Source organism: Rhodnius prolixus, unplaced genomic scaffold, assembly GCF_049639745.1.
Source record: "Rhodnius prolixus isolate KJV_2025 unplaced genomic scaffold, Rpr scaffold_3, whole genome shotgun sequence".
Classification (NCBI taxonomy): Eukaryota; Metazoa; Arthropoda; class Insecta; order Hemiptera; family Reduviidae; genus Rhodnius; species Rhodnius prolixus.
Genome location: NW_027411603.1, coordinates 1433405 through 1446570, shown reverse-complemented (window position 1 = coordinate 1446570; position 13166 = coordinate 1433405). Strand labels below are relative to the sequence as shown.

The 13166-nt window shown below is 39.3% G+C and overlaps 1 protein-coding gene across 6 annotated transcripts in view; it reads left to right on the top strand.

Annotated features, from left to right (window-relative positions):
• Positions 1-13166, top strand: part of drn (zinc finger AN1-type doctor no) — a 65339-nt gene that overhangs the window by 28238 nt on the left and 23935 nt on the right. For 3 of the 6 annotated variants that reach the window (XM_074124533.1, XM_074124538.1, XM_074124535.1), the window contains one exon: positions 955-1000. The exons of the other annotated variants lie outside the window; for them this stretch is intronic. The gene's annotated coding sequence lies outside the window, so the exon portion shown is untranslated. The remainder of the gene's footprint in view (positions 1-954; positions 1001-13166) is intronic. 6 annotated transcript variants of the gene reach the window in all.

Here is a 13166-nt window from a genome sequence, read left to right as displayed (position 1 = left end):
GAAGGACGATAAGGGAATGTAAAGAAGGGCGTCGTGCGGCGATGGTATTAGGGCGGTGCAGAAGACAGCAGAGTGAGCCGAGAGGAGTCTTGGATATCGATCGACCCCCGCAAACACCCTGGCAAATACCATCCCCTTACCCTTCTGGGCACCTCCTACCACACTCTCTTAACGTCATACAGAACACCTTGCCTCCTTCTCAAGTGGCTATATTTAGTACAGAACCACTAATTCTTCGACAACAATACTCCTCCCCACATCAAACTATTAATTGGTTGCTTGAACTAGTTTAGCTAGCCAGGCACTCTCAAGACTGACTGTAGGAAGTCAGGGCAAAATGGCTGAGGAGGGTTCTGGGAAATGCTGGGCGTTATATTCTGGTTAATTCTGGAAATATGTAACGCGGGGTTTTCACTTTTTAAGGAGAAGAATTGGTCCTTAACTGTCTTTTAAACCCACCAACTGCCAAGAATTTACCTTCTTTCTCGTTCAGCTGGGAGCTAAATTCAAGAAATAGTTCATTACTAATCTCCTAGTAGAAGTGAGGAAAGTATCGTGGTCATGCTAGCTTTTCCATCCCAGGTGGTCTCAAAATTAGTTTGGCAGTAGTGCCTTGATAAGCTGTTTCGAGAAAATTTGAGGTATTTGGTTCAAAGACTGCTTTCTTTTTTTTAGTTTATAAAAAAAACTTTGCGACTTGATATCTATGTGAGACTGCTCACGAACTGAACGTCCCAAATACGGACACAACCGTCTGAAGCTCAAAAAATGTGATCCAAGGCGGTTTTGCGAGTGACGTATGGTTTTAGGTTAAAGATTCCAATGTTATTTAATAATTAATTTTGGCGTAGTTAATGTATTGTACCAGTAATACAGGACAAGCTATTAAAAATTTATTTTATATGTAAACAATAATAATGTTACAACGGCTAACGTGTTTTCTTCTTGTTACAGGTGAGTAGCAGAATTTACTGAGCAGCTAGCGCAGTTCGTTACTCGAGTAAGTCTTATGGTTCCCTCCTTCCACCATTACCGAGAATCTATTGCATGCTTAATTTTTGACGTCATAATGGCTTTAATGAATGACTTCACTGGTTTTTCTATTAGACCGGCATGTAGAGCGCCAAGCAAGGGCGTGTCAGCTAAGCTGAAGTACTCTTAATTGGAAAAAGGGATTTGGTAGGAGGTATTTGAGAAAGTCACACCTGGACAGGTTTTTCAAATGTAGTTATATGGGATATCGTGGACCTAAAACGTAGGACCCCATGTTTGGTGGGATGATTGGTAAGAGTCCGATAGGGACAATGGCGCTCTTCTGCTGGAAAATTCGCTAATAACTTGTTGAAAAAGCGGAAGAGATGAGAATAGCGGCGGACGCCTCTGTGCGTCACTACCGGTGCCCAGGACAGGGGCTGGATTCTCTTCGTTTTAAGCAATAATTAGTCAATTTGTATTGTTATGCATATTTTGAGGTTTATAAGGAGAATGTGACAACAATTATTCGTTATTGGCTGAGACCGAATGATGAAGTCTCCAGCACAGCCTCTAGAATTCCCAGCTGTATGTGTTCTGTTCTTGTTGGAATTGAGGAATCTTGATATTGTTCTTGTGGAACTACAACACTGAACAACTGGAGAGTCGTTCCTACATTCTCTTGGCACTCTTCAAAAAATACCTCCGATGATACCACGATCTTCAAAGGTCCCATCTTGTTGTTTATGCTCGCTCTGACAGTAATTTTTGTGGACAAGTCCAAACTTGTCGATGACAAGTCCGTGCAGGCTAGTATGATCAGACCATGTTCACAATACCTCCGGTGCTTAAAAAAAAAAAAAAAAACTTGCTCTTTGCATCAGTAGAAGTATTGAGACGTGTAAAGTTTAGTGAAAGTATTAAGATTGGAAGGCGGTTGCGACAGGCATTACCTCGGCCAGTCATTGTGGACTGTACTGGCCAGAAAACCTTGAAATAGAGATCTCTTTTCTTTCTTTTTTTTTGGAATCCTTGAGAAAATGGGCCGTGCGAGGCTGCGTCGTCCTTGGCCACAGAGCTGCACGTGTATTCATTGTGCTAGCAGCTGTTTGCTGCAATTATTCGCGCAATACAGTATGACGACATTATCTCGGCCACTAGTATTCCGCATTGGAGAATTAACTTCGTGATTTCTATTGTTGTAAGTTCTGCTATGTCCGGACAACGAGGCTACAGCCTGCAATAGCCTTGCTGTATTGCGATCAAGTCCATGCGTTTGGTTCATATTAAAGGGTTTTCTCTTTAGCAGGAAGCTAGCCACCTCCTCACACAGTAGTATCCGTTACCGAATTTCCGTTTAAATGTGTCAATCTTGAGATATGAAGTTTAAATAAAATCGTTAGGGTCGTTAAATTCGGAGAATTCTGTTCAGTACAGTGACCCTTCCGGCCAGCCAATTTCCTTCAAATTTAGAAATTCAGACTTACATTTGATTCTTATTAATACTATGCAGGTGGTAAGCCGGTACAATGAACAGTAATGGCACGTTAGAGGTAAGCCTAAGCCCCCACTATCGCAGAAGTGCCATTACTGGAATTTCCCTGGATCAGTGTTACAAATTAAAGTTTTAGATCTACAATGAACAATTAGCACACTAAATTTTAATAAAATTGTAGTTATTATCTGTTTCAAGAAATAACCTGTTTAAACCTGTACTAAAATCTTTTTTAAGAAATACGGCCCTATCTGAAATGTCGCTAAGGATGGTTAATGAATGTCTTGATAGAATTCATGACTTGAAAATGCTCCGTAAATGTCCCAGTAAAAGTAAAAACAAACCGGTAAGAATCCCCCCGAAGAGAGAGCGGGCTTCCCCGGGGATTAGCAGGTCCGCCCCTCCAGAGATATATCCTGATCTGGTGGTGGTCGGCGGCTGAGTATCAGGAGACATACATATTGATTTAATGATGTTTGATTGGCAGTCCTTGGCTGAATAATTGAGCTAAATGTGGATATATGTATATATATATATATTGCGTTAAGGTCAATGTGCGTTGGGCTCTAACGCATTGTGCGTGTCACCCCTATTATTATTATTATATAACTATTACATATATACTCGTACGTATATAACATCTGAGGAGATGGATTGTACAGATAACCTGTCACACAGTTGTGTTCTACTATTCTAGAAAACATTTAAACTATACACTATGTTTTTAGAACGTACACAACATTGCTGTCGGACGTTTAAAGGTTGTCTTTGGGTTATTTCCGTTTATAAATTGATTGGTTAGAATGGCGGACATGCTTATCTTCAAGATTTCATCTCAATTCTTTAATTCTTCCTAATATTATATAAGTGAAAAGTTACCAACGAAATTGGTAGTTCAAGAGTGAGGGGAACCATCATCCTTCTTTAGGAGGTGTCTTTATTGGCTTTCAAAGGAACTAGGTATTTACTTATAATACTATGCAGTATAAGAGTATAATACTATGGTATAAGACGTAATTGGTCGTTGGACGTTAAGCTCCGCCTGAAAAAATAGGCGATTACTTTACTTTTTACTTACATTATGAATATTTGTTGCCGGTACATTTTTTTAAAGAACTTCATAAAAACGCTTCCGGCCAGAAATGTGGGCAATTCTCATGTTGTGACAGGACTGGACAATATTTAGCCAATTTTAACCTAAATTTACCTACATTCCCAAATCTTGCTGGCTGAATTCTGGTCAAATTCCCTTTCCTCTTGTCCAGCTCCGCATGGCTTATAGATCACCCCATTATGTAATATTACAGCCTAGCTATTTACTACACATTATGTATAGTTGTATGTAACAATACATATGGGTTACTGCATATTCAATTGTATCCAGTGTTCAGCTCTGTTTAACAATACTTCAATTTTATTATTTTGAAATTGTTTTCTTTAAGTGAGCGCTTAACTTGATTAACTGTGTACCCCACCCCCACCTCTTCGGTTTAAATTTTGATGTAAACTACAACTCGCCGAAAATTACGATTCGAAATTCTTGACGACTAGTTCTTCAGGGGCCCTAACTCACGTATTTTCTACAAACTTCGCAGTTATTGAACATATTTACTTGTTACTCCCATTAACTGTGTCACAATAGGGTAAATTGTTACAATGGTATATCTAAAAACATGAAAAATGTATTGACCAATGGTGTAATTCCTGTGGTTTCGGTACGTTAACCGCCCTTTTTTTTATAATATAACACGCAGACTCTAAATTATACTGAAATGATACCTTAGCGGGAAGAATACACCCACCCTTCTGTTACAACAGTCCCTCGAATAGTCTGGAAGAATTTAGTAAGAATAGTTGTGTGGTGGACCACCTTAGTGCAACGAGAAAAGAGAAGGTTTACAAAAAAAAATATTTGTAGCCATCTTTAAGGATATTTTAAAGAAGAATATAATCCGATCAATAAGGGGACTTCCCGTTGTGGAATTTCCGTGAAAAATCAAATTTGAAAATTTCTTATGACCACCTAGTGGCAGAAAGTAACAGTGTTTTACATGAAAGTTGGGCTACCTTGATAAGAGTAAGATGATTCAACATTTAGAACTAAATTTCGAAACATTTAAGCTTTACTTCCGGTGGTAGAATAAGAAAAAGAAATTTCTGAAAACTGCAAATTTCCTATTGCCTGTTTAAAGAGAGTAAGTAAAAATATGTGGTCTGTAGAAATTGTTGTGGCTTTCTGCTTTCGCTGTTTGTCTAGGTTTAGTGTGCAGTGTTTTGAACGGCTTAATGTTGAAGTAATTTCCCCGAATGCCGACGATGTTGTTCTGTCCAGACTTTGACCATGTGGAAGGGTTAAAACTCTGCCCTCAGAGCTAGAGAGGCAGGCCATGTGCTGCGGGGAAGCCTTGCGGCGAGCTGGAGTTATAAACAAGTCGGCATCTCCTAGGAGACACAATCAATACCCAGCACACGGCTATCTAGTTGCTCACATGACGTCCTACCGCCGTTTGCCTCGTGTGTCTTTCCTCGCTGCAGTTTTCAAAAATAAATTACTCATTTTTCTGCAAAAAAAAATATTTACACTTCAGAGAATTGGTGACTTTCTGCTCCGTTATTCTGTTCGCACGCAATGGGGGGAATTTTCAATACAAAACGCTCTAGGCTTGAGAACTTTGGCAATGCGGAGATCATTCTGCAAAAATAATTAGTGGCTATAGTAGAGGTACTTGAAGATGAGGATCTTGTCAAACAGGAAGGCTTTAACTTTCTAGACCTTCAGGGATGATATGATAAAGCCTTGGTGGGATAGCCTTACTTTTACGTCAGTCGAGTGAGTAAAGTACGAAGGTATGGGCCTTTCTTCACCAGTGAGCTGAACTCGAAGAGCTACATCCCACTTACATTTAATCTACACAGGGTATCCGCTGCGAGATAGAAGCAAGTGTATCTTTTTTCTTGGCTCTGCTCTGGACTGATACTAACTTACATGAGCGGCGGGTGTGCCCAGAGAGGAATTTCATCGACAACCTGAACTAGGGCATTCTGTTTAGGAGTTCGAGGAACTGCTTTGTAGGATGGTCGCGAGAAAAGCTGAAGCATGCTGGGTGTAGACAGCTAGTAGCAACCCACCCGTTACTCCTTCCTTCTTCAGTAAGAAGATTTTTAGAAGGGAATTTAGTGTTTATATTGAGTTTTGCGGAAAACTTTAAGTGAATTCTCGTAAAGTCATGTGAGTGTAGCCCTTATCCCTTGGTGAATTCAAGGAGTCCGACTGAGATTGGAGTTGGTCGATTAGTGCATCCAAGGTGCCTGTCCGAGATTGGAGTTGGTCGATTAGGGCATCCAAGGAGCCTGTCCGCGAATGGAGTAGACCGAGAGGTCCGGTTAGACCTGCAGAGATCTGGTGACAGACCGTTATACCCGTGGCGATTTGTCCGTTACCTATTGTTTCAACTGCCGTGCCTATGGCCCTGTTGAGGATGTTATTCTTATGTTTTACTTTCTTATCCCCTCCATCTTGCATTCCCACTGGTAAGTTAACTTTCACTGCAGCAGGCCGCGCCACCACTGTAACCTGTTCTACAGTAACCTACTTGTACGGTTACTGCATTACTGTCTACAAGCAGACTGGCCTAAAGTCATTTTGCTGCCACAACACTAAAAGAGAGTGATCACTTCTGATTTTAACTTCCGGCCGGTGATTAAACATTATCCATCACTTCCTGTCGAATCAGTATTACTTTACATGTCTCAGACAGGATATCCGATTTTTCCAACTCGTTTGGCGTCATTTCCCTACCAGTGACTGTTCTTCAGAGAATTATTATTATTTCTCTAATTTTAGAATTGTGTTTAGAAAATTTGTTCCTTTGATTTTGCCCGTTGTAGCGCTGGTTTCTCTATTTATATTTTTGATCGGTTCGGAGATTCATGGACAGATTTATCAGTTTGGTCTTGAGAATTTGACTGATGTTTCTGTCTGTCATACATTATACTTGCTAACTGAGTCGAATCTCTACACCAAACACAGATCATAAACATCAGAAAGCCAGAGAAAAATGCACGCATCTTTCTAGTTTAAATTTTCAGAAAAACTTGCCACAGATCATGTGTAATCAGAGGTGCAAAAAAAATGAATATAATTTGCTCTTAATGACAGGAAGTATTGAAAGAATGGGTTGCAGAATGCTCCAAGTTGGTATCCCTGATGGTTCTACTACCGCGTCTTAATTTGGATTTTGGAGAAGTACATTCTCTTGGGCAATGTTCCGGTTGTTCGAGCTTTCTTTACGGTTTCATGTTGATTCTGCTTCTTCTTAATCAATCATAAGTTTTATTCTTCTTAAGAATACCTTCAAGCAAGATGTTGGTGCATAACATTTGTTTCGGATGCTTTATGGTTGCTACGAAGGGACGCGAGTTTTTACTTGTACTTTTCAGACCCACATAAGGAGCCCAGCCACACTTACCTTGAGTACGTGACTTTAGCCCTTCTTTCATCTATTACCACCGGATATCCACCATTGTCGGAACATGGTCAAAGTGATCTTGAGATTGATGGCCATATTCCTGGTGGCGGCGGCCACTATTGGTCCCACAAAGTGGAGGGGGAAGTTTCAAAGTGAACGTTACACTGTCACTATCGCTAATGACAAGATGGCGGCCGTACACCTGACCACTAGCTCTTCCTCTTCAGATAGCAGCCACACCACAGAGTGAGGTGGAGGGGATGTTATTCACATATTTCTGTGTCAGACTCATTATCTTGTCCTCCTTCCAGGCCTTGACCCCATAGAGCTTCCATAAGTATATTTTTAGTCTTCTTACTTTCTCTAGCTGAATATAAATTGATCTTGAGTTGTGGTCAAAAAAGAACCTCAGAAATAATAGATTCAAATTCGTTTTTTTCGCTTAGTTGCAAACGCCACACCAATAGTATCGTAACTACCAGAAGACTAAAGGCTGATTGTGATCGCCACGTGGTAATGGTTCAGAAACCACCAAGTTGTAGCTACAGATACAATAAATCATAAAAGGAATTCTAAATTTTATAGAAAAATAAAAATAGGAAAGAAAATATCATTTATGGAGATGGTTGAAGGGGGGCGCCCTCCTCAAATTTTACTTATGGCGATTTTTCTGGCCCACAACATTTTATGCTCAGCATAACTTTGATTAATATTCTTACCTGATTATTAACTATAATAAACAAATTTACATATAAATTAAAATATTAATTAATTCGTTAGCCTTCAGATTTCATTTTCCTTAATATGTTAATCATTAATTATGTATGGCTTCCGGAATCATTAATTTCTGCTTTAGTTAATTTTCATTGGTGGTGGCTGAACAACGTTGTACACTTCCTTTCAAAGGGGTATCCTCCAGTAACCTAGCAACTTTCACAGCATAATTCTCAATGCCGGCGGAGACTCAAGTTTTTTTGATAAAGCTTAGAACCTCGGAGGTCCGGGGAGCTTGGCTGGATTCATTAATCCCGAGTCATGAGCAACAACGGGAATTGCGCTAAAGCTGCTAATTTTTTTACTTTCTCTTACTGGGTAAGAAGGAAGGAATGTGTGACGTACGAGTCATAGTTCATGAATCGAATAAGCCACCGGAAATCTGTTCTACGGTCTTTTGAGTCCAAAAAAGGAAAGTGGCCCCCATCAATTTCTTAAACTCAGTGATTAAGGCAAATCTCTTCTATTTGTAACCTTTCTCTAAATGCGATGTCTTTTGGATTGAGAGGAATTCCTTTCAGTCCTCACATAAAAATTAGTTGGCGCCTCATATTTCCCCAAATAAGTACAGTAAAAGAATGTGAAAGTGCAGTGAATGTACTAAGATAAGTAGCAAAAGAAAAACTAAAATGTATTCTTCAGATTTCATGACAATCGTTTTAGCAGATAGTACTCCTGAATGGTATAATGGACAGCCGGACAAACACCGACTGACGTCTTCATTGTCGTCGCCACTGGGACTAGAAATGGATTAAAAGATTAATTTTCTAAACCATAACCGAAATGTTGAGACTTGTTTTGTTTAGTGAATAGTGATTGTAAAAAGGCGATTATAGTTTGCTCAATATAAATGTGGCGGGACCAAGTATTCTATTTAAATTTGGCATTTGCACTAAAAGTTTTAGCCCTTTATGTTATATGCAAGGTTTAATATATTTCTTATAGAGTGCCACTTTTATGGTAAATGCTAGGATTAAAATAATATAATAATTTACAAAATAGGTAGACTTATATCAAGTTTGAAATTGTGCATTTCTTCTTGTTAGAGTAATACTGTCTGTAGAGTAACGGATTTCCGTATTGAGCTGAACTTGAAACCCTCGTACTTCGGGGTAAAACTCGATTTTGGGAATTGTACCCGACTTAGAAGGTCTGGGAAAAAGTAAGCGACGAGCCATTTAATTTTACTGTTATTATTTTGTAAAAAGAAAAAAAAAAAAGTAGAAAAACAAATAACTCGTTAAACCAAAGAGGTCTAGGTTATGAACTAGTGACTTGTTTTCACAAGTATTAGAGAGGTCGCTCAAGGTCACCCACACTCCCACGTGGTTGGCACAGGTTTCAACATGTTGGCAAAGATTTATTGTGCTTGCTGCTTTAATGACAAATTGATTCCCATTCAACATTTCCTCTGACAAGTCTGGTTTTCGCTGCTAACTAAAGTTCAGAGCACAATCATAACGGGGACAATAGATACCGTTGTGAACTAAAGGTTGAACTTCCTTCCTCTTTCTGCTTAAAAAGAGGAAATACAGAGTGTTTGTCACAGAGTGGAATCTAATATTTAATGTGAACAAAAACTTGAAGTCTCAGAAAGCTAAAAATAGTTTGAGTGGATTCTCTTTGGATTTCCCCTGTGGGGGGGAAAGAGCTGTAAATTTCCCAACCGGAAGTATCACTTTACTCATAAATCGAGTTTTCCTGGTTTTACTCGATAAATCTACATCTGTCTGACAGGGACCAACTGTCCTGTGGAATAAGCGAGTGGCTTGATTCCACAGAAGAGGCTCCGAAAGAAAAGCGAGCCAGAAAAGTAATCTCCAGTACTCTCTTGATGCTGTTTGCGGTAGCGAGGGGCTTCCTGTTGGGGTTTTTCCAGATTTGGAGCGCTCTCCAATGGTTCCTCTCACAGTGTTTCGATAATCACTCACTTACCTAGGAAATTTAGTCTTTGTGCAGTTCTCTTAGGTTTTAGACTCTCTCTCTCTTTGGACTTTTCGGAGTTCAAGAAGCTGGGACGTTACTCTCCCCCTAAAGCAGAGCAAACTGCGTGGGTGGAAGCTACAGGCAGTAGAAGTTACTTAGCGCCCATAAAAAAAAAGATGCAAGCTTTTTCCTAAAGTAGATATGCATGCAGTTTTGGTCATTAAGCGAGATGTGTACTGCTATCTGATGGCTGAATGGTGCATAACTTCTGGACTAAGAAGTCCCAATTTCTTCAGGAAAAGAGGTGGTATACTGCGAGGCCCTTGAAGGCATGATTTTTTTTTTTTTTTCTTGACGCAGGATGGCGAGAGAAGGTTGTCTGCTTGTGTAATTTCCTGAATGAAAGGAGGCCGACCTGGCGATGTAGCTGCCTGGACAGAGAGAGAGAGAGAGAAAGAGGGGTCGACCTACTTTGTTACCAGCTTCACCTAAATCCCACCACAAACTCCATTCCTCCTCCGTCGGCGACTTGGTCATGGCTTTATCGGTTCTCTAGAAAGTAAAATACTTGGAGCTGATATCCGTTCCTTCGACCAGTTTAAAAGAATCAGGAATTCCCATCAGGCTATTTGTCTCAATTTTGATTTGTTTGCTTGTTTACGCACAAAAAAACAAAAAAATGTCGTATATATATCAAGAGAGCGGATTTAATTTCCGGTGTGGCCAGGAACTGGTTTTATTAATTATTCCAAGAGTTGGTACTCCATCAAACTGCAGGTGGTCGTGGGTCCCTCCCCTGGATACTTCCTAATTAATTATCTAATTCTTTACTTTTTTTGGTCTCCTGAAATAGAGGATATCCGGTGTTAATAATTGTGTATTCAGTCGAGTTTCTCTCTTCCCCCCCCCTGTTTTTGGAATGGATTGCCAATTGTGGATAAAAAATCCATAAAAGTCGCAGAATATTCGAAATTTGATGTTTGGTTTAGTTGTCCATGATAAGACACGATCACGAGTTATTGGATTTAATCGGTCAGCCAGAAGTGCCTTATTGCTTAATAAATTATTTAGTTTTTGGCCCTCCACGAAGACGGCTCCTCAGATTTTGTTTTAAACTTCACTGCTTCACCGATGGATTTTCCACTGTTCTGTCTGTTCCGGAAGTTACAATAAGTTTGAACCTTGAGGCACCAGTAAGACATGGTCGTTTTGTGTGTTTTCACGTTTAATATTTATTTTTATTATAGTGAAATTTTTTTAATAAAGGTGTGCGGATCATTATTTTTTTATGCATGCTGATACCTGTTTATTTTTAATTTGTTTTCTACGTAAAATTCTATGGCACGGGCGTCTTTTAAGTTTTTTACAGTCAGGTATCTGCGTAAAAAGGCGGGCTGTAATTGCGCTTGCATAACTCCTTCAATTCTCTCCGTCAGCGGTTGCCTCCACCTTGCCTATATACGTGTTAGTTATGAATTCTGTTTGTGCATAAAATATATGTATATATATATTTAATTACTTGATGAACATTGTTTTAGTTTGTTTATTGACACAGACTCGAGAGTAAATGTTTTTATGTGATGTGTTTACATAATAGCGTTAATGGTCTAGTTGAGGTGAATCAATTGCGCGTTTGGTAGTGTTTCTTTTGTTCGCAGCGTCAAGGCTACAATGGCGTCTTGTTTTCAGTGTTTACGGAATGGAATGATTGCGGTCGGGTCCAATTTTCTAATTTCAAGTTTTTATCCCGGGGGAAAAAGATTTTTAGGACTCCCCGAGCCAAAAAAAAAAAAAAAAAAACTCCCCAAAAGGCACTTAGTTCCTCTGGGAACTGCCCTGGTTCAATTCTTTTACCATTTCTTGACCTGTGCTTTTGAACTAAATTGGAAATAACTTGGCTGATTCGATTTTCCAGTTACTCGCAGTTTCCCCGACAATATCTTGCATCATAATTTTTCAGGCTTTGTGTACCATTTTTTCAGCTATTATTGCTCGGTTATCGAAAAGTTTCTTAGGTGACCATGGTTAAAGAGATAAGTGCTGATTAGACTCCAACTTCCCACCTTGTTGGACTTCCAGGAGTTATGTTGGAAATATGGCCCGCATTGCTGGAAATTGTCGTTGATTTTATCAAACATAGTTCGCTGTTGTTTCTTTTTTCTGGCCAGTTAAGGATGTTTATCTATTGTTAGAGGATGGTTCTCACCAGCTTGTTGAAATGAGTTTAGACTCATTCATGCATACTATGATGACGGATTATATTCCTTATCCGTTTAAAATCAATAATATATCAATCAATAATAATAATATATCAATAATATTAGTTTGGGTTCGATCAATCCCTCCGGCTTCTGCTTTGGTGATTCGCCCAAGAGTGACAGGATGTTGGAGAAAAACCTTCAGAGTGCCCAACATTTTGAGGTTGGCTCTTCAGATTATAGGAAATTTAGATTCCAGTTTCACGAACTGTAAAAAGATTAGGTGTTTGTCTTCGCATTCATCTAGCGATGTCTTAATTTTAGTTTTATACCTAAAACAGATAATCCTTATTGTTTGTTTTTTTAAGTCAGGGCCTAAGAGTGGACTTGAGGAGCAAGGCAGCCTCTGGATGCGATTATCATTCTCTTAACCGTCTTTCGGAGCTTCAGAGCTTAATATTGAAGCTTAATTTTCACTTTTAACCTTCTCACAACGGTCTAAAGAAAGAACATTGAGAAGGCAAGGCATAACTGCTGGTGTCGACGTCCAAGGGGAAACAGGAACATAAAATAGAAGAAATAATTCAATCAGGTTGAGAATGTTGAAAGCGGGGGAGTCCCCAATGGTCGAACTATTGTAACAGCCAACTAGCTAACAATAGAGATGTTTGTTGCACAAAGTGCTCTCTGATAGAATGGACACAGAGGCGTATACTTGGTTCGAGCTCATTTGGAACAACTATCCCTATCCATTCTCGTTCCTACTTCTTGAAGGATCATCTCATTAAGATATCTTTTCAGTCCTGTCTCATTCGATGTGAACCCAAGCAGTCCTTAGCTCAGCGAGTCCAAGAAAATCTACCCTCGCTTCCTTCAGCTTCTTCTCATTACCTCGAGATCTTTTTACATTCCAAATTTTATTTAGTACCATCAGTTTTCCTCATGGACCATGAAGTCCATCTCTTGTAATTTTGTTTCCATTTTTGGTTTGCTATTTGAAACTTGGGGACAATTAAGCAAGCTATGTGATCGTGTTTCTTTGGTTTTGCTGAAAGATGTGCTTCAGAAAATTAGGCTTCAGTAGTCCTAATTCGCTTGAAAAAACATTTGTTAGTGTTTATTGTATCAGTATAATGATTGCGTCGAAAGAAAGTTTTCGTTATCTTTTTAACAGATTTGTTTTCTTTTGAGTAAAAAAAAAGAAGATAGTCATTCTCCCTGAACTTTGTTATGAATGTTTATTTGAGCTGAACTCTGGCCGGTGGCCAAGACGGTAGTTTTACGACGTTTGCAGCATGTCGTTGTAAACAAGGCCTTGGGGCAGTGATTCTT